The sequence below is a fragment of the Lonchura striata genome, chromosome 4 (genome assembly GCF_046129695.1).
Source record: "Lonchura striata isolate bLonStr1 chromosome 4, bLonStr1.mat, whole genome shotgun sequence".
NCBI lineage: Eukaryota > Metazoa > Chordata > Aves > Passeriformes > Estrildidae > Lonchura > Lonchura striata.
Window position 1 is genome coordinate 27,379,750 of NC_134606.1, and position 20,734 is coordinate 27,400,483.

General features: G+C 38.8%; 1 protein-coding gene across 4 annotated transcripts in view; it reads right to left on the minus strand.

The window, feature by feature from the left end:
- CLOCK (clock circadian regulator) overlaps window positions 1-18,498 on the minus strand; it is a 64,176-nt gene extending 45,678 nt beyond the window's left edge. Inside the window, exons 1-3 of one of the 4 annotated variants that reach the window (XM_021530535.3) lie at window positions 18,388-18,498; window positions 8,253-8,354; window positions 6,066-6,152 (exon numbers count right to left, since the gene is read on the minus strand). The gene's annotated coding sequence lies outside the window, so the exon portion shown is untranslated. The remainder of the gene's footprint in view (window positions 1-6,065; window positions 6,153-8,252; window positions 8,355-18,387) is intronic. The other 3 variants (XM_021530448.3, XM_021530365.3, XM_021530288.3) reach the window with 3 other exon arrangements.
- Window positions 18,499-20,734: the final 2,236 nt, after the last annotated feature.

A 20,734-nucleotide genomic window follows, 5' to 3' on the forward strand; every position in this document is an offset into this window, starting at 1 on the left:
TCCATAAAATGAGACAGTTGGAAAATTTTAAGCTACAACACTGAAGTGCAGTCCAAGTAAAAAAATACCCAACAGGCAGCTCCTCCTCCTCCCTACCTCCACCCACCACTTTCCCCAGAAGTCCTGCACATAATTTTGGAGACCACAAAGTGGTAACAAAAGGAAAACTAATGAGGTAGCTGAAAAAGGGACAAAACAAAATACAGGAAGCACTAGCAGATGGTCATTTCAGTGTATTTCCACTGTAAAAGAAGAGCAGGTTTGGGACCACTTGATGAAACTGCTATGGGACCTGATGAGATGTTGTTGCCATGCCACTCTCCATCATATCTGAAAAGCCATGGCAGTCACACAAAAACCCTGTTGACTGGAAAAACCGAAACATCAGTCCTATTTTTTTAGAAAGCAAGAAATGAAGATCTGGGGAACACAGAACAATGAGTCTCATCTCTGTGTCTGGAAAGATCATGGAAGCAATTTTAAGGCACATACAACACAAGCAGGTGATCAGAGACAGCCAGCACAGCTTTACTAAGGGCAAATTGTGCCTGACCAATCTGGTGGCCTCCTATGATGGAGCAACAGCTGACAAGGTGAGGACCAACCAATGTCATCTAACTATAGACTTCTGTAAGAGTCTGATGTGGTCCCACACAAGACCCTTTTCACTACATTGGAGAGACACAAATTTAAATGGACTATGTCCAGATCAAGGCCAGTGACAAGGGGTGACTATCCAGCTCTCACATCCAAAACACAAGAAAGACATGGACCTGTTAGAGCAGGCTCAAAGGAGGCCACAAAGATGATCAGAAGACTGGAGCACCTCTCCTATGGAAGACAGGCTGAGAGAGCTGAGGTTCTCCAGCCTAAAGCAGAGACGGCTCCACAGAAACCTCACTGCAGCCTTCCAGTACTTGAAGGGGACTTCTAAGAAAGAGGGAGAGCAATTTTTTACACAAGCAGACACAGAACAAGGAGCAACAGTTTAAAACTAAAAGACCAAAGATTTAGATTAGATATTTGGAAGGAATCCTTGATTCAGAAAGTGGAACAGGTTTTCCAGAAAAGTTGTGGATGGTCTGTGCCTGGAAGTGCTCAAAGCCAGGTTAGATGTGACCCTGAGCAACCTGATCAGGTGAATGGCATTCCCTATTCATGGGCGAGCGGGACTGGAACTAGATGATCTCCAAGGTCTCTTCCAAACCAAGCCTATGATTCTATCCAAAGAATATGTGGCAAAACATACGTCTGTATTAGCATGTTAACTATTATATTCCTACAGCTAACAAGCTTTAAAAGAAGAACTATTTTCTAGAATTACAGTAGTGTCTGCCAGATCCTTCAGTTTATCCCTCAATACAACTACCTGTTGCTGAAAAAACAAACTTATACTGTAAAAAGATCCTCAAAACTATACTTGCAGAATTCCAGATTTTAATTTCACTAAAGAAAACACTGGAGTTACTCTTTTGTCAGAACTTTCAACAGAAGAATCTGGGCTCAACTGGAATTACAGTGATTGCAAGACTTGAGATAAAGGACAAGTATTTCATATACAAAACCTTAAAAGGGAAAGGGGACAACCCCCTCAAAAAAACCCCAAACAAATAAACAAACAAATCCAACCAACCAAACCAACATAACACAACTCCCAAAAAAGCAACAAACCAGAAGAGTTTTGTAATTGATACAGAGAGGAAATAACTCTTGTTTTGGCTAAAGAACAAATAAAACTAAGACAAAAACAAGTTTGGTTTTGTTTTCCCTATAAACTTTTGGAAGTCAGTAACCACTTTGGGTATAGATGCTAAGTATCTTTTTACTACCCTGCTACAAGCAAAAATCAAATGAAATGGAACCAGCCAGCATCTAGTCATATTGGACTTGTTCAGGTAGAAAAGATGACACATTATTGAAGCAAAAGACAATAGTGCTGTATGAGCTAAACAGAAACAGCAATGCAGCAATATTAAAAAATTATATAAAATCAACTCCAAATTTAATTTAATTTTACTGTCATCATTTTGCATATATTCTTATAAGGAAATAAAGGAAGAGTAACTTTACTTAATTCAAATATTAGAGCACTGAAGACAACTGAATTTCTGATTGTTCAGGAAACAAAGCTCAAAGAAAAGTAGTTTAAAGTAACACTAACATTTAACATTTTTAACAGTCTGTGTTTCTAAAACATTATCTATTTATGTAGATAATTAATTTTCTCACTTTTTCTTCATTCTCCTGAGCAGTAGAAGCATGCACTCCCTCCTCTGAAACTTTCAGAGCTTGTCCTAAGCTAAGTCCTGAAAACCTACAGAAATCACCTTCTGAGAGTCACCAGAGAAACAGCAAAAGACAAATAACAAATTCCTTCTTCTCATATATCAGTATCACCTTCAAAATATTGGCTCCAGTCAATTTAATTGTAAATTAAGTTGATTAATTATGATGAGAATATTACTCTTCAGTCATAGGGAATTTTTATAATGAAGGCTTTTAATACATTACAAACTAATTCAATGCTCATAGCAAAATTCTGTCATGTGTCTCCCATTCCTTCAAAAATACTTTAAGATCACGATATCGACTGAAAAACACAACGTATCAGGAAATTCTACACCAAGCTCTTAAAAACTTTGCAGCTACAATATTTAAGAATTTTCAGGATTAGATTAAGGGTGGGGAAAAGGTCACAAACTCAGCAACTTTTTCTATTTTGGAAATTCAGATTCTATCCTGACATCCCACATAAATCCTACAAAGTTTCAAATGAGTCCTCAAAGTTATTTCTGCGAGAGCTACTAGTCCTTTTAACCATCTATAATATCCAACATAAAAAGCGTATCAACTACTTAGGACCACACTTGCTACATTTGTGTAACTTTAATCTCCTTTCCTCAGTTTTTTAATTTTATCCTCTACAATTCCCAAATTTTTCTTTCATAGAACATTATTTCTGTGTATCAAGATACTTGTTTTTGACTACTTATTTCCTGCCCCTCAAAGTCATCTCTGCACTCTTAAGATCCCAACATTAAGGAACATCCCCTGTCTGACCATTCAGGAGTCACTCTGGCAGTCACTCTCACCATCAGAGACTTTCCCTGCTGGAAATCAAGGCCCCTTCACAGTGGGTGGTTCTATCCCTCATACAGCTCTTTACTCAATTAACAAAACCTGATCATCCAGCACCTAAGTCCCTAAAAGCAGCACTAAGAAATATTTATAAAAATATTATAGCTATTTCAATTTACAATTAATGTATCAGTTATCAAAAGCCAAAATTACAATTAGGTTTAATTTAATTCCCTTCTGCTCACTACATTGCGAGAATAGTTTTAAAGACCTAGGATCTTGCTAGTGGCCTATGAAGCAATGGTACTGAGGAATGGGACACCAAAAGTTATCAATATTCACAAGAAATTCTGAAACTAACATGAATTTTACATTCAGTCCATGTGCTAACAGGGTAAGGAAAATAGCTGTATTGTACTGAAGCACACATTAAAGCTTGAAACAGTTTGCTTATACTAAACTCACTAAAAAAAACACAAACAGAGCACTTCCACATAACAGTGAAATATTCTTAAGGCAAGATTACATAATGAGGTAGTCTTCAGAACTTACTGGCTTACAACTCACATTTTGACTCTCAACATTTTTCCTCATTTTAAATTGAGGCTTATATATCAATTTTGAACAAATTAAATAATTCTGCAAATAACTGTTTTTATTAAAGCCAGTGATTTTTTTTCAGACAGTTTCAAATGCTGCTGCTACTTATGCTGTTACAAGCTTAATAGTTTCAGGTGGATTTTAATGATTATATTAAAAGACTGTAAGTTTAAACATCCCTATCAACAGAAATTTATTTGAATGTTGGAAATTTTCTGGAAAAAATGCTCAAAGCCAAAGTCGAGATTCTGCAAAGACCTAATAAACAAGAAACATAGCTTAATTTAGTACTAATTACTGGCTTAGATATGTGAGATATTATACTACAGTTAAGCATGTAAAAATCTTGGGAAACTCTGAACTTAAAATTTAACAGGGCAGATGGAGAGTACTCTTTCAACTGCTATTTCAAGATAAAGCTATTTAACACCAGCACCTAAATATTACTCAGATTTTCAACACCTTAACAACTGAGGAATTCATTCCAGGCCAAAAAATCTGTCATGATTCATGACAGCTAAAAGACCAAAAAGAGTAATAACTGCAAAAACTTCCAAAGACCATCTCTTTTTCATTTTTTGTCTTGCTGTTACTTAATGATTGCCATAAAACACTGGTCTTGGGGTTTTATCAATGTAGATGAGCAGCTCAAGCAAAACATTTGGCATGGGAAGCATACATATTTTCAAATTCTATATAAAAATTTTAAAATTAAATGAAACAGAAGACTCCTCTGTTTAACAGTTTAAAAATATAAGCAAACTAATCCATCAGAAAATCCATCAGAATTATAAAAGGCATTTATGATTTAGTCATTTGAACCACTGTCGTTTATAATATTTATGTGCTTCATAGACACAGTTTATATTACAAAAATTGAAAAAAAGTATTTCTGGCACTTCAAAATTTTTCTAAATCAGCAACCAAACTCATGGCTGGACTTGCAGCATAGATACATATCTTAGAGGTTCGCTGCCCTCATCTACTGACCTATAACCAAAGTGAACAAGTATGGCTCCGTCCCCATTAGAAAGTAATCTGAAACCGTAGAAATGGATCAGTAGATCAAAGCAGCTGGTCCTGACACTCCTATTCTAGCTGTTGAAGAGGGTTTATTTTGGATTAGATTTCATCTGGTCTCCAGAAGCAAACATCACTATCACATGGACCATTCAAATTTTTCCAGGAATTTCATGATTGATGCAGAACTCCATGTCCCTAGTAGAGAGTGAACAGTACTTTGCATCTACAGCATAACTCACAGACTAGTCTTCTGAGAAAGGAATGTAGTTCAAACACACTGAGCCAAGCAAGTGGTAAGGGGACACAACAGTGAGATTTTCTCCAAAGCTGTTTTAATAATCCAAATCACAATTGCAATGTATACATTGGAGTTATACCGTACCTTTTCAAACCAAACTAATCAAAAGAGATGTCACATCACAAACAGACTACTTGATGGCACTGAAAGACTTCAGAAAAATTCCTCACAATTGAACACCAAAATCATGATGAAAGACCATTTAATGGCTTCCACAAAAAAATTTATCTCCTGTGCCAGAATTCAGCAGAAGACATAAATCTAGGTATCCCTACTCCTTAGGCTTCATTTCTCTTTTCTTTGCTTGTTTACTTCATTTTTTATGTCCTGTTTTCTCACTCCAAATATTTTACTTCGCTTCTTGTTTCTACCTTATTTCTTTCAGCCTTTCTCGCATTTATTTATTCATTTCCTCCTATTACCTGTGCTATTAAATACAGTGAGGGAAAAGTAAATATTCTTGCATCTCTGAACTTTTAGACAGAAAAATTGCTTTCTTCCTGATAGTATAGTCTGAGACAGGTTTGTAAGCACTACTACTGTCATTTAACTTGCCCTAACTCAAACAAAATCTAAAAGGGGTAAAGATGATCGTGGGCTTACTGCAGTAACTCAGACTGATCTCTAAATCCTGTGTTAATCAACTATGGGAATTGACAAAAATCAGATTAATGACACAGGAATATTAGTCTATCGTAAGACTGAAATTAGCCTGGTTCTGAACATCATCTCAGAGAACAGCCCCAGGAACAAAGAAATACTAAGGGAAGCTAATCAAGGAATCTATGGAATGCAAGAACTTTAATAAAGAAATACTAGATAAAATACATTTGGTGTATACACAGCTTTTTACCTTAGATGTAAAAGCCAGGAATATATTGCTTAATCACTGGTCTTTATTTTCTGTGATGTGTAATTTATGTAATACTTTAATCCTCTAGATTTTAGGTGATATGCCAGAGTTTCTCCTGGAACTGTAAATTACAAATAGGATTTTTTTAACCTTTTTTTTCCGCATACAATTAATTCATTAGTTGCTTAGAATAACCAAATGATTCAGACTCACCTAGTTTTACTGATGTTCAGTATACAAGATCCAAATAAATTTCCAGAAGATTTCGCAAATGAAAGAATGGGCTTCTCTCTACATTTGCTATATTAGATGAAAACAAAAAAATCAGATCTCTTTAGAGCAATTCTTAAAGAAAAACTGCATTTTAAGAAAGACAACACTATATAAATTTTCATATGTACATAATCTGAAAGTTTTAATTATATTATATTGCCTTTCCATTTCAGAACAAATATGGTCTTCATGTTTTAAAAATTTTACTTGAAAAGCAGTATCAAAGATGCACAACTTTTAGAGGTTTTCAGGATGCTAAAAAAGTATTTCATACCTTTTAACCACACACACCTGCACTGTCCAAAAAGATCAATTTTATTATGATAAAATATTGATCTCGTGAATATTAGAGTAGCAATAAAGAGAAAAAGCAAAGAATAGAGAAAAACTGAATGAAAAAAACTGACAACAGTTATGAAAATATGCTGCTGAAGCAGAATTTGAAGGACCAAATCAACAGCACATGCATGATAATGTTAAGGAAAAGCACAAAGAGTGCAGAAGAAAATCATCTTACTCAGTGTTAGTATCTGACATTACAATGGAGGCAAGGAGATTAGACCTGTTTACTTCTCACAGTCCAGTCAGAACATGCTCAGTAGCCCTGTCTGCTTATGACTAAAAGGATTTGGAACATATCTACCTCATCTGATTTGGACAGATGAAATGGATTTAGGAAATTCATTAAACTGGCACAAAACATATTTTCAGAAATCTATCATGCTGCCTAATGTAAGTGGGACAGCAGAAAAAAGTATTGCAGCATAACGATTTGTTTCTCCTAAAACCTTCAGTGCTTGCTCCAGCATATGCAGGTGCTTTACTTTTCCAGTGGCAAGATTTTCATTGCATTTTGCATCAAGAAAACAGTATGTTCTTCCTTCTAAACTTATTCTTGGTCACAACCTGATGTTTGGTCAAATTTTAGGTGAAGAAGACATATAACAGTAACTTAAGTCTTAGTAAATTATAAGCAACCAAAACCAGGGTTCTGGAACAGGAAGTGTCAAGCATCATTAACTACAAGTACTGGTGCCTGTGATTCCATTCATGACCATACTTCATGTATGACCAAGCACCTCTGATGCATTAAACGCCACTAGGAATACAGGAAGGCTTTCTGCCAGCAGGACAAAATAATCCCATTTCAGCAAGATTGGCTCAATGTCAGTTCTATACACACAGATCAATTTATTGGGGTTTTTTTTCCCCAGTATAAAAGTGTATGTTTTGACCCAGTCAAAAAAACAACAGAACATTTGAAAAATAACACCTACTTAGAAAGAGAAAACATAAAAACACATGAAGTCTACAGCGGGCCATGGTCATGATCCTCATGATATACTGAATCAAAATCCCTTTGTTGCTCAAAAGTTGAACCATAAATAAAATACCCTGCTGTTCTGTGCTTCTCTCTGTGTGATACACAAAGCAATCAGCAACCTAATTGCAAGCTACAACATGGACAAATCTTGCAAAGATGAAAATTTGCACCTCCCAGCCCATCCTCAGCTGGACAGTACACAGTGTCCAATCAAGGAAGCAGGGAGAAGCAACCCTTCCATAAATAACGTGACATGTGAACAGATACAGTGGTACTTGAACCCATTAAGATGCATTTTTCTGTTATATCCTTACATGAATGGGTATTAAGTCACCTCAATAAGAGCATATATCAAAAAACAAAAATCCAAAACAAAACAAACACCCCACACCACACAAAAAATCCAAACAAACAAACAAAAAAACACTCAGAAAAGCAGTGAGCATGGCAGTACATATGCTCATTCACTGCAACACATCCCTGGGAGAGATATTATTTAGTCTCCAGAATCCACATGCCAAATTAGCATGCTGCATTGCTGAGGACAGTGCCTTCATACAAACTGGGTTTTTCTTCCTTCTAGATTCCAAGGCAGCTCAGGTATAGTTCAGTTGTTTCATTCCATGCTACAGTGTACAGGATAAAAGCTTATAAAAAGCTTATTTGAAGTTCATTCTTGCCCACACACACCATTAATTTAAATCTCAAATTGAAGTGGAATGTCTACCTTGCCTGAGGTTGAAAAAGTGTTGTTTCTGTTTAAAGCATTACTGTTCTAGTAGCAATAATATCTACATACTTACTTAAATTACCTAGAAATACATTGTTCCTTGTAGAGTGGGCGGGTAGCATTAGTAGTTCAAATGTGATGTCATCTGAGTAAAAGTATTCTTTGGCACTGTCTTCTGAAAAACAACAAAAAACCCCATAGTTTAATGCAAATTAATCTGTTCGAAAATCTTTTTGTCGATGAGCCCTTGATTATTCTGTTTTCTCTCCTGCCGTTTCAGTAATTTAATATGCATCTTTAAATTGTAAAAAAAATCAATTTCTAATTTTTCTATTCAACAGAATGATGTAAATACTTGTAAAGGAGAACTTCAACATTGCACATCACCTTTTACAGAGCATTGTCTGAAATCCAAACCCATGAGACAAATGCAATAGCCCAATGGTAACATGAAATTTACAGATGTAAAAATGTCTACAAAACATTAATATTACAATTACTGCATTGGATTGTATTATACCTTGCAGAACATTAATAATACACTATTCAAACTTCTGGAAAGAAACTGCATCAATAAAATCTTAACTGTGTGTACTATGGTTCAAACAGGACACATGAGTATCTCAGAACACAACCTGAAACTCCCAGAAAACACAGCACACAACAGCACGAGACTCCTCTCACTGATCAAACTCCCCTCACTAATCAAACTCTCCTCACTAATATAAAACCAATTTCATTAAGATGTGCTGAGCAAAAGCTAACAATGCAACAGAGATTTTTATACATGAACACTCTACTTATTCAATGAAGAAAGAGCTCCCCACCTGCTACAGATCATTAATTCTCTATTCCTACACACCATGCTGTATTTTAACATGCCAACCTGGTAATACCATCTAACTGATGATAATCCTGCTGGAAAAATCTACTCCTAATGACCCACTGTTGCTATTTTCTATTCAGCACTCCCATGTGGCAAAGCATATCCTTTAAGGCATACCTAAATCTATTCTCTTCCATTGTATGCAAGGATTGATGGATTTCCTTTGACATAAAATAATCAAAACAAAGTAACTTCTAAACTCCTGTTCTTTATCCCCTTGTCCCCCAGTACATATAACATAGAAAGAAGCTGGCAGCCTGGGGAAGAAGAATGTCAATGTTTGAGGAAGATCTACTGCCAAGTCTAATGGGATAAGAAACTCAGACCACTATCACCTACATATCTATTTTTCTAAGTGGTCAAATGAAATATGAAATGTTAGAAATCAATTATTTGAATCAAATACCAGCAGGTAGACAAGAAATGGCAAACATATTCTACAGGGCAGGAAGTTAAGATTTTTTTTAAAATCTATGCCAGTTTATGAAAGATTATTTTTTATTCCTCTGTTGGCAACATAAAGTTTAATGTAACTCAATCTAAACCAATCACAAATCTAATTGTCTATATAAAGTCACTACAAACTTAAGTAATTTGGAAAAGCTATTTCAGTTATTTTAGTGAAAAAAGTTTGTGATCCTTTTGACTTAGATAAAATGGTAGGATGTCAATCACCATTGATGTTAAAAACTTCTATAACCCCACTCTCAATTGTATTGAAGTTCATATGAAGTCCTCCAGCTTGTAGAAAAATAGTGTGTAATAGAAGGTAGTGATAGAGCAAGAGGAATTCCGGAGATGAAGTTTTCAGGCACAGGTGCCTGTTGTTTTGCTACTCAATTTAAAAGCAAGTTCAAATGACAGGTAAATTTCTTAAATAGTTTAAAAAAAAAAATCTTAATACTAGAATTTATGTCCTAACCTCTCTGTCAAACGATCAAAACAGCATATTCTCAAATTCTTTTACTGTCTATTTTTTTTTCTTCTGAAGAGTTAACCCATCAACATAATTTTTAAGTTTCTAGAGATCTTTTTCCTGCTCTATTTCATAAAACTTCCTAGCTACTCTTCCTCTTGATCCAGACTACTTTCTGATTTCATAATGCTTTCCAGATCCTGCAAAATATTTTGCTTCTTTCCTCCAAACTTGTATATTATTTGGACTTGCTTTATGCTGTCTTATGCTTCTGTATTCTCTTATTACTCATTGCTGATCTATCTTATCATCTTCTTAGAATGAGAATTGGTTTAGTTCACTCACTATGACTTGCTTATTAACTTGAATCCTTGTCCCCCTTTCTGAGGTCATTGTCACCATTTTCTATGTCAGTGAAATTCAGATCACAAGCTTCTCAAGGCTGAAACTCTATCTTATTATCTATGAAACATCATGAAAAGCCTAGGGCAACACAAAATGTTTAGCTAATGCTTCTGAGCTGGAAAAAAAAAAAAGACTATAGAAAATATAGTAGAAGTAGAACATTTTAACAACACAAACACTTCCAGAAAAATATATGTAAAATTGCTGAGATGTTAGAGAACTATCAGTGGAACTACCATATTACCTCTGAATAGTAGTTCTCAAACACACAACTGCTAGCAGTAGCATGATTACACATAATGGATGTTGCTGCTGTGGATGGCAAGAAAACTTTATTAAATCACATTACTACAGTAAAACTGTCAGGAAAGTGTGTGTGTGTGTGTGAGAGAGAGAGAGAGAGAATCTGCATTTCTCTTCTGACAGTTCTTGGAAGCTGTGATTCATGCTGCTAGTTGCTTTTCTACTCACAGTAGAGGAAAACCCTGTTTCCTTTGGAGTATTTGTTGTAACTATGAAAACTACTTTAAAATAAGCACAAGTCAAAAAACACCTATAATTGCAGTCTGCTATGATATTTTTTAAATGAACCATTTTAATACTTGAAATCAATAAATTAAAATTTGTGAAGATTATGAGGCTTGACAAGTACATTTCATATTATACAGCAGAGAATTCTCTAGAAATGAAAGCAGCACAAGCTAATAAAGTTTTCTTCACTTTTACCATTACTAAGATTTTCAGTTTTTCTAAACTAACCAGCAGGACATCCTACATTTCTCTATTAAGACTTAATAAAAATCTCCAAGTTGATTTCAGTCTGCTGTTTATTATGATTAATAAATAATGCAAATACAGGCATACAGACCAGACAGGAAAGAAGCTGAGAAATGACATTCTCGACATAAATTCAGTTCCTGCTTTTCAACAAGTAACACTGTGTTACAAGACACAGGAGTGGGCTTACTGGAAATCTGATTTGGAAAATACTGTCTTTTGTTCTTATGCTGACAAAAAAATATTATTTTACGATAGTGTCATAGTATGATATTGTTGGTCCCTCTCCCTTTCCAAAACAGCCCAATATTCTTCCTGTCTCCTCAAGCCCTGATGACACAACTCCTGCTCTCCTATCCAACACAGACCCAAGTGCATGCTGAAAAAACAGGTCAGTACCAAAATCCCACTGCATTATGCGTCTCTCAAGAGAGGGCAGTGACACATTTCTCTCTACCCAGCTTGCCCATTTTCCCAAAATCTGTTGTAACATTACAGTCTGTGATTTCCATCCCTCCTACAAACATGGCTACAACTAATCAACTATTTCAAAAGCTACTGGTGAATATATAAGGAAAGAATGAGAGAAAACAAGGAAAAAGCACAAATCACATTTTCTTAGGAAATCAGGCTTTAAAAAAGGCAACTCCCTACAGCTTTTAATCGAGGAAAATTTCCTAGCTGTTTATTGAGCCAAAGAAATAAGCAGCTCTTGGCAACATACTTTTTATCTTTTTACAACTTCAAATACAGGTTTCAAATTAAGCTTTGGGGAATTAAGGTGGGGAAGTTACCACATGAAACAAGACAGTTTTCTTCTCCTAATGTATCTTGAGGTTTTTGGATGACTGGTGAAAATCCAAGCATTTAACATATCTCTAGCAAGAATAATTTGAAAAATTACATGCCTTCTACCTTTGCACACCAGCAGGAGTCTACATTCTCTGTATTCACAACCATGTTCTCAACAGCAACCTCTAAACTCTTGGAACACTGTTCTGCCAAGGTGTGCGTCAGTAATAGGCAAAACTCAGCAGGCAGTCACTGACATTACATTTAACATGCAATGAAATAGCCACCAAACACTTCAAATGCCCTTAAATGCCAGAAACTATTACTAACTACTTCATTAAAAACTTTACTCAAACATAAAAATGGAGACTTCTGTTTTATTTGTAACAGCAGAAGGATTCTCAGAATTTGAAATATTAAATTAGTTGTATCAATGTGTTTTGAAGTACCTTTTTATTAGGCAGCTTAGTACCTCATACTTTCATTAAGATCGCAATTTAAGATGTAAAAATATATATATTTCCTCAGCGTTTCTAATGTACATTAGGAAACTCACACATTAACCTCCCACAGGAACCACTTCTTACCAGCCAGCCCAGCCTCTATGTTCACAAATACTTGCCCCAATGAACAAAGTGCTGAAACCTTCTGTAGATCTACTGGTTCAGCAGATAATGATATGCTTATGGGATCTGGATCATTCTTCTGCAAGCCATGGAGATACACTCGCAAACTTGTGGTGCTGCAAGCTAAAAACTCTTGTAGATGAGGTCACTAGCAATACTACTCCCTGCTACAAAGTACTTAAAATTCTGACATCATCATGATGATCAGCCCATTCCCAGGTATCCTCCTTTTCTAAGTGTCCCACAGAAAGACCACTGTTATGCAGCGTGGGTAGCAACTTCTGTGGCCTGCTCTGGCTGTAGTAGACCACAAAGCAGCACAGGCTTCACTAAAACAGGGCACAAAAAGGGGATTCCATACAAAAGGATCTACAAAATGGATCTGCAATTCTTAAGTACCAAAGCCAGAAAGAGTTGCATAATTCAGCAAGATTTTTTCAGAAGTTAACAGAGATGCAAACTATGTAAGTAACAAGTGAACACAGTATTTTGCCTTCAGCTGTTTCTGGAGGCCGAGGACATAGGTAAGGTTAGTACTCACAATCCTGGTCCCTGTCCTTGTCATGCACACAGTTAAGCTTTTCCCCTCAAAGCAGGAGTAATATATTCTTTGAACATGCCAGCAGGAGGAAAAAGATGTGCTCTCATTTTGTCCAGCAGCACAGGTTTACAGCATAGATCACAGAAACTGGAAAGCCAATCTCTAGTCTACCAAACAGGGTTTAAACCCTAGTATCTCGGCAGGCTCTGCATCACACTGGGAAGATGCATCAACTCCTAACTTTTCATTTCAGTGGCAATTTTCAGAATATGGAAGCAAAAATAAAAAGTAAAGCTTTACTGGACAGAGCAGCACCAGAAGTACCCATGCTTCTCCAGGGCAGCAAACAAGACATGTAATTCTTGCGTTCCAGTTTGTAACGGCATTCAACATTTTAAATGGAACACAGGCCAGAATATAGGCATTTATAAAATCTCCTTTTCCTCCAAGAAAACAAATGTCCTACTATAACTATTTAGCCCAATTAGACTTTACTCATCTTGTCCACAAGGAAAAGTGGGGTTCCAGGCTTTGGAGTTTTGTTGGTTTGTTGTTTATTTTGGGCGTTTCTTTTTATTAACAGGAGGTATGAACAAAACCTCTTCCTCCTCACTCCTTTGTGCTTCTGAACAAAAGGGAGAGTCACCACAAGGTTTTGGTCCAAGTCCAATTCCATAGGTGTGCCTGAGGTGTGGTTTGAACATGCCTTTGAACAAGTGAAGGCCTAATTTACAGATTGCCTAATTTATGAATAGTAAACAGATTTAGATGCCAAGATGCTGGGTTATGATAAGATTCTGGAAAATATGAATGAGAACAAAATTTCAGCGTTCAACTTTGGAAAAATTTACTAGTGAAAACTTAGAAACCTCTAATAGATACCAATTTTATCTGGGGCTGAACACACAAAATCCATCTAAATCAATTCTGACTCCTCCATGTTATTTTATGGATCTGGCCATATACCAAAATAAAATACATTAAAAAAACCATCTCAGAGGTACCTGCAAATGTCCTTTTTAGTGGAATTCTAGAAAGACCTCTGTAGAATAATTATGTCACATATATTTATTTTAAAAACCCACTTTAATTGGAGCTGTCTTACTCCAAGAAGTGTTCTGTTTTAACAAAAGGATAATAGTCTAACACCATTTATCTCATGGTACCAGACTGTCATTATCAGTAAAATGACATTAGCTTCAAAACTGAAGCCTTCTCACATACTCTGAGATGATCACACACACAGTTTTAAGAGCAAAGCATTGAAGTAGCCACATTTATTCCTAATTTGGCTACATTTTTATCATGAATATGAGGTAGGCCCATAGTATCTACTAAGCTTCAAAGGCATCACACTCCAAATATAAGTCATTATCACTCTTGAATCTCATATACATAATTAATTTTTAAGGATATATTTAATAAAATATTAATACTATTAATGATGATTTCATAATACACTCAGAACATCAGTACAGAATAAGAAAACTTATTCACTGATTTTAATGACAAAATGTAACAGTTGGAAAGAGTCCAAAGCGTGCAGCTCTAAATTGTTGAAAGAATCCATGAAGCCTTGTTATTTCCACATAATATTAAGCATATGACAACCACAGAAGACCAAAACGTTTTATCTATATGATTATATGTTCTAAAAGTGGCCATAATGAAGAATTTATAATACACACAAAAAGTATGGTAAGAGAACACTAAGACTATAAATTAAAACAGTCAGAGATGAGGTATACCAAAATTAAAGTGGCTTTTACATTACAAAGGAATTTTGTGGCAGCAGTAAGGATAGAGAATTCAATCCTTCAGGGCAGCTGCATTAACCCTGAGTCTCCTTTCTCTTCCGTGATTTTGCATTTCACACCTTTTAAGTCCTACAACAAATAAACAGTGTAATGTCTGTCAGAGTTTCAAAGTATTACACAGATTGAGCTAATAAAACAACCAACTATACTAGTAAGTTCCTTTCCCCAGATGGACCACCCACAGAATTAATGATGTACCTTCCTAGGATCTACCCAAATTTACTTGTGCCAGAGTTATAGAGAGACACTGACACCTTTCATTTCAGATTCTGCTGAGGGACTGAAGGTGTGCTTCCAACACGTCTTTTTATACTGAAAGATCACTAAATCCAAATTATTAAAATCAACACTACTAACAATAATTCAGTATTAGCTTAAGATGAGAGAAACAGTTGAATGGTTTGGCAACTATCTGTAGTCTCACACTTTTTTTGTCCTCTAGAGATAAAGCTACTCAAAACCAGCTACTGCTCCTCCAACAGCCTGGTGACTCCTGATCTTGTGCCACCCCTTCAGTGGTGAACCAGTTCATTAACACTGAAAGGTTAAATATACTTTGCAAAGTAAATAAACAGAAATTAAGAATGGCAGGAACAATCACTACTGACTTTGCTATGCCAGTACCTACTAACATCACCTCATAATCCTCAGAAACAGTTCTACACCTGCTTTCACACTCAGCCTTCAGTTTGCAGTGCTCATAGAGAAGCTAGTGCTTTCAAAAGGCTGAAACACTAAAATAAACTTTTCTTCACTTCAGAGATCTACCAAAGTCTTTGTCTCGAGCAAAACTAATTCATGACAGTGTGATGAAAAGGCACCTTTCAGCTGTAATTCCAATTCTTCTGAATTATATTTTGTATTAAAAACTGTATTAGGATGATAATTTTCTACTTCAAGAGGAGAGCTATCCATAGTCTTCATTATAAAACTAGGCTGAAACCATGAGGCACTGACAACAAATTATATGTATCTCCTGAAGGAAAGCGTAGATAAAAAAGAAGCTCCTTTCAAATGAGGAAATTACCTAGTAAAGAAAACTGCATTTTTGATTCACAAAACTTTTCAATACAAGTTTATTTGTTTTTAATAAAAAAAACCCCACAACTTTCCAAGTTGAAAAACATTTAATATAAAGAACATGTGGAGAAGGTGAGGGGCAATACCTCTACTATCACTTAATACCTTCAACTTTTCTCAGAAATTTAAAATCGGGGCGGGGGGAGGGAAAGCAAAAGCCTAAAGCTCTTAAAAGCAACAATTTATTTTACAAGACCAATCCAACCACAAAGATTCATGACTTCCATGAAATTCTATACCAAGAAGCTAATTAACCAACACTGCAAATAAAATTTAAGGTAATTACCACTGAGTTTTAAAATTGCTTAGTACAAAGAGAGCAAAGCTACCTACAGCAGAGGTTTGGAGGTCCTTAGAAGAGCATTAGTAACAAAAACATACTCCTTTCCTCACATTCTTTTATTTTACCTAAATGTGTTAAAACTTTTCCATGTAAGAGCATGAAGCGGAAGAAATAAAAAACAAGACATGGCTGAATGGCACCTGAAACTATTAAATATCAACCCGGAAGTTTGGGGTTTTTTTCCCTGTTTGAATTGTTTGTTAAGAAGCAGTAACCCTTGCCTTACCAACAAAATTCTCAGATAAACTTGCCATATTCTACAAAAACCTAAACCAAATACATTTTGTCTGGTAATCTGAAAGCAGCATCTGTAGCAAGTTTGAGAAAGTGTCTTAAGTGGATACATATGAAAATTAATAGTTTAACTTATAAAAAAAATTAAAAGCAAAATTACTTTCAACTAGAATCTCCCTATTACAACAATCAAATGCTGTCCATTTTCAAATAACAGGCCCAAATCCCACAGATATTTATAAACAAAGTCAATATTATTTCTGTAAAACTGAACATTGTGAAACAACTGCAACTGTTCATACTGAACTTTGCCAGGACTACCACAGTCGAGCTGTATTTCTCAAGTACTTCTTTCTCTAGAGTATTTGCTTAAACAATCCTCTTGCCTCCTGTTACACCTGTTAGCCAGAGAAATTATATAGGTTAACTATAACCACGTTAAAAAGAAAAAACAAAAACACAAAACCTAGGTAGTCAATTTTAACCTGGATCATTTCCTCAAGCTAGTTACAGGACCGATTTCCAAGAACCGTTGTGCTGGTGCAGCTGGAGCAAGGAAGAGGCAGACCAGGTCAAGTCAATACTGCCACCAAAAGCACTGCTTGTCAACCAGTCATTGAAGTAAAAATACCTACTTTAAGGATTTAGAGCATCAGGTTCTATGATCGGCCACTCTGCGTCTACATAGAGTTACATATTCCAGCCAAAACCATACCTGATTTCCCCTATGCCTCTTGGTAGGTTATCTCTTTAGCATATGAAAACAGGTATACAAAAATCTTACTGCAAATATATTTGATTAGTTCACAAGCACTACTCCCCATGGAAAAAAACCAAACATTTCCAATTTATACCGAGGCCTAAAATATCTGGAACTTGAAATTGAAACCAACGAAAAATCGTGATCCAACTTAACCCAAACACAAAACTGAAGTACCATGGATTTCCAGTCCCTCGCTGCTCGTATTTCACACCTGCATGCACGGAGCATTAAAGAGACTGACTTTAAGGCCGCAGTAACTCGAAAAAGGACCGGGGTATACTGAGAATCCCTCAGGTTTTACGAGCGTGAACACGTTGCGGTTATCGCAATAAAGTTATCGTAACCCAAAAACAAAGGGAAAATTAAAAGCCTACGAAGTGCATACGTAACCCCGCAGCTGCAGCCCACCTGCCGCAGGGAGAGCGCGGGGCACGCTCTCGCCACCGCCCGGAGCCCGAGGCCCCGCGGAGCTGTCCCGCCGCGGGGAGGGCCCGGGGCCGGGCGGGCACCGACCGCCGCCCGCCCGCCGTGTCAACACCCGCGCTGCGGGGCCGCCGCCGGAACCTCCCCCGCGCGTGGGGCGGCGGGCCCGGGCGCGCCCCCCGGCTCCCGCGGGACGAACCGCCCCGCGGAGCGGCGGCGCAGGGGCCGCGGGGGGAGGCGCCGCCCGCAGCCCTGCTCGGCCCGGCGCAGCCCGGCCCGCGGGATGCCGGGGAGTCCCGCGCCCGCCCGGCCCGGTCCGCGGGCGCGGGGCCAGGCGGGCGGCGCTCCCGCCGCGCCCCGGAGTTGTGACAGGAGCAAAGTGGGTCACCGGGCCTAGCGGGTGCCCCGCGAGCGCCCCCCGCCCCCGGCCGCGGCCGTGCCCGCCCAAGGGCAGCCGCTGCACTCCCGCCCCCCGGTTCGCGGCGGGAGACACACGCCGGCGCTGTCAAACTTCCTCCGCGCCGCGCCCCCGCCTTCCCCTCGCCAGCGCACACCGGGCCCCGGCGGGTCCGCCCGCACCGCCCCGCGCCGCGCTCGCTGCTCACCTGGCCCCGCGCTGCCGCTGCCCGCCTGCCTGCCCCGGCGAGCGCCGCTCCACGCGCGCAGCCCCGCGCCCGCCGCCCGCCGGCACTGCCTGACTGAACCTGCTGCTCCCGCTCCTCCGGCGGCGGCACGGCAGCACCCGGGCCCGGGAGTCCCCCCGACACCACCGCGCCTGCGCCGCCGAGCCCCCACCGCCGCCGGCCGCCGCGGCGCCTCGCGCCACCGCGCGTGCGCCGGCGCGTACTGCAACCCGCGGCAGCCCGGGGCCGCCGCCGCCGCCTCCGCCGCGCGTGCGCAGGAACGGCACGGCGGGGCGGCGATCCCCGCTCTGCGCGCGCGCCTCGCCTGGCGCGCGGGGGGGCGGGGGAGGGCTGCGCGCGCCGCGCAGGCGCGGTGGGCGCGCGCCTCCTTGACCTCGGCTCACCTCGCCTGGCCTCACCCCGGGGCGCGGGAAATGGCGGCGGACGGGGCGCCGCCCGCCGAGCCCGCGGAACGGGCTCGCTGAACGCAGCCGCTTCCCCGCCGGCACCGTGAACCCGGCGCAGAACGCCGTCGCACGCGTGTTCCGAAAGCGGAACGAGCGACATCCCGGGTCCTGTCCGGGAAATGCGTCCCGAGGTATTTAGGGGTTCAACGAACCCGTCCCAGCGGAGGTCCGTGGTTTGTTCTTTCCTGTGCATAAAGCGGAGAAATTCCCAGAGCGGCAGAGACCAGACGTGTTTGCCTCAACCCTTTTGTACGTACGAGGCTTTTAATACAGTTCCATAATATTTAAATATAAACCTGCTATGCCTGCAGCAAAACATTGTGGCGAGTCGTTTTTTGTAATATAAAACGCTTAGAAGTAAAATTGTGTAAGTAATCCAAATTTTTTTCTCACAGTTAAAAGGATTTTATTTTTTAATTGGTATCTGAATAGCAATGTATTTAAAAGTATCTGTATAAGTTTAATTCGTGTTTATGTCTAGAATAAAATAAAGAACTTGACTGCAAATTGTCATGGATTTCTTTCTGGGTTACTTTTCAGGTAGTTCAGTTTCCCCATTTGATTCACAATCGTGACCAAAGTCTAGTGCAAAGATACTGTAGGGACAGGAGCTTCTTTACCAGTAAAGCTCCCAAAGAGCTGACCATAAGCTTTTCCACTGGAAGAATTCTGAAAAACATTAGCAAAACTGTTTATTTTTGTTTCTGATTCACAATACTCTAATTTTAGCTTTCAGTTGAGGAAAATGTGGCATAAGGAAAGATAATTATACTATCTTATGCACAAAGGATAACACTTATGATAAAATGTAGTAGAGACAATAGGGTAGGATTGGAATATCAAGGAAAAAATGCAGGAATATTTTCACCAAAAATGCTTATTTATCAGAACTAGAATATGGCAAAGAAACCAGGAGGCTACAAATAACTTTGCGCTGTATCTATTGAATTTTCCAGAAGATCTTTAATAAGCAGTGGTAATTCTTCAGAAGAAGGGGTGCTGCACTATCTCTTCACACCTTGCATGAATAGGAGCATAACACCTACTCACTGCAATGTTGCAGTGACAAATTATTCTTTGACAAGATCAAAACAAGCAACACAGCTGTGGAGATGATGCACATTTGCATTTTCTGCCAAAGCTGTGGCCTAAGCAAGGTCATTTTTTTAATGCTGCTTTTCTTTTGGCAGTATTTTGTAGGATCCTGAAGGAGCAGAACAGCTTAGAGATGGTGTGGTGGTTTTATGAACTATTCTTCTAGAAATACTATTGCTCTGCTCTTGCCATCAGTGTGGCTTTGCTGTGTAATGGTAGTTGTGGTTCACTCACAGACTGTGAAAGCAAACACAACTTTTAAACAATGCCAAATTAGGAGCAGCAGATCTTTTGTGAATTGGTGAACGGTTGGACTCCATTGAGCTGGAAATGGAGACATTTCCAATGCACTTCCATTAACTAATAGCCGTATTTCCTAGAGAAATGCCATTGCTGTCCTGCATAATGTACTTCAGAGCCACAGAATGACCACCTGCTTAGTGTGCTCCTTTTTGATCCACACTGGCCTGTTCAAAAGAGGATCTCTTATAGGAAACTGGTACCAAAACTAAATTTCACATCACTCCAGAATACTAAAATGAGCGGATGTTAACTTGAAATCCTGTCACAATCCACATAACCCTTGCAAAGCAGGGTTGGCTAATATTCCTGGAGCCTTTTCTGCCAAACAGTGTAAATGACTCAGTACCAGAAACATCTGGTTTTAACCTGCAGATTACCTTGGATTTTGCTGCTGCTTTGTCACATCTGATGGCTTTTATTACAACCGTGTGATCACTTTGGTTGAACAAAGGCAGGGTCACCAA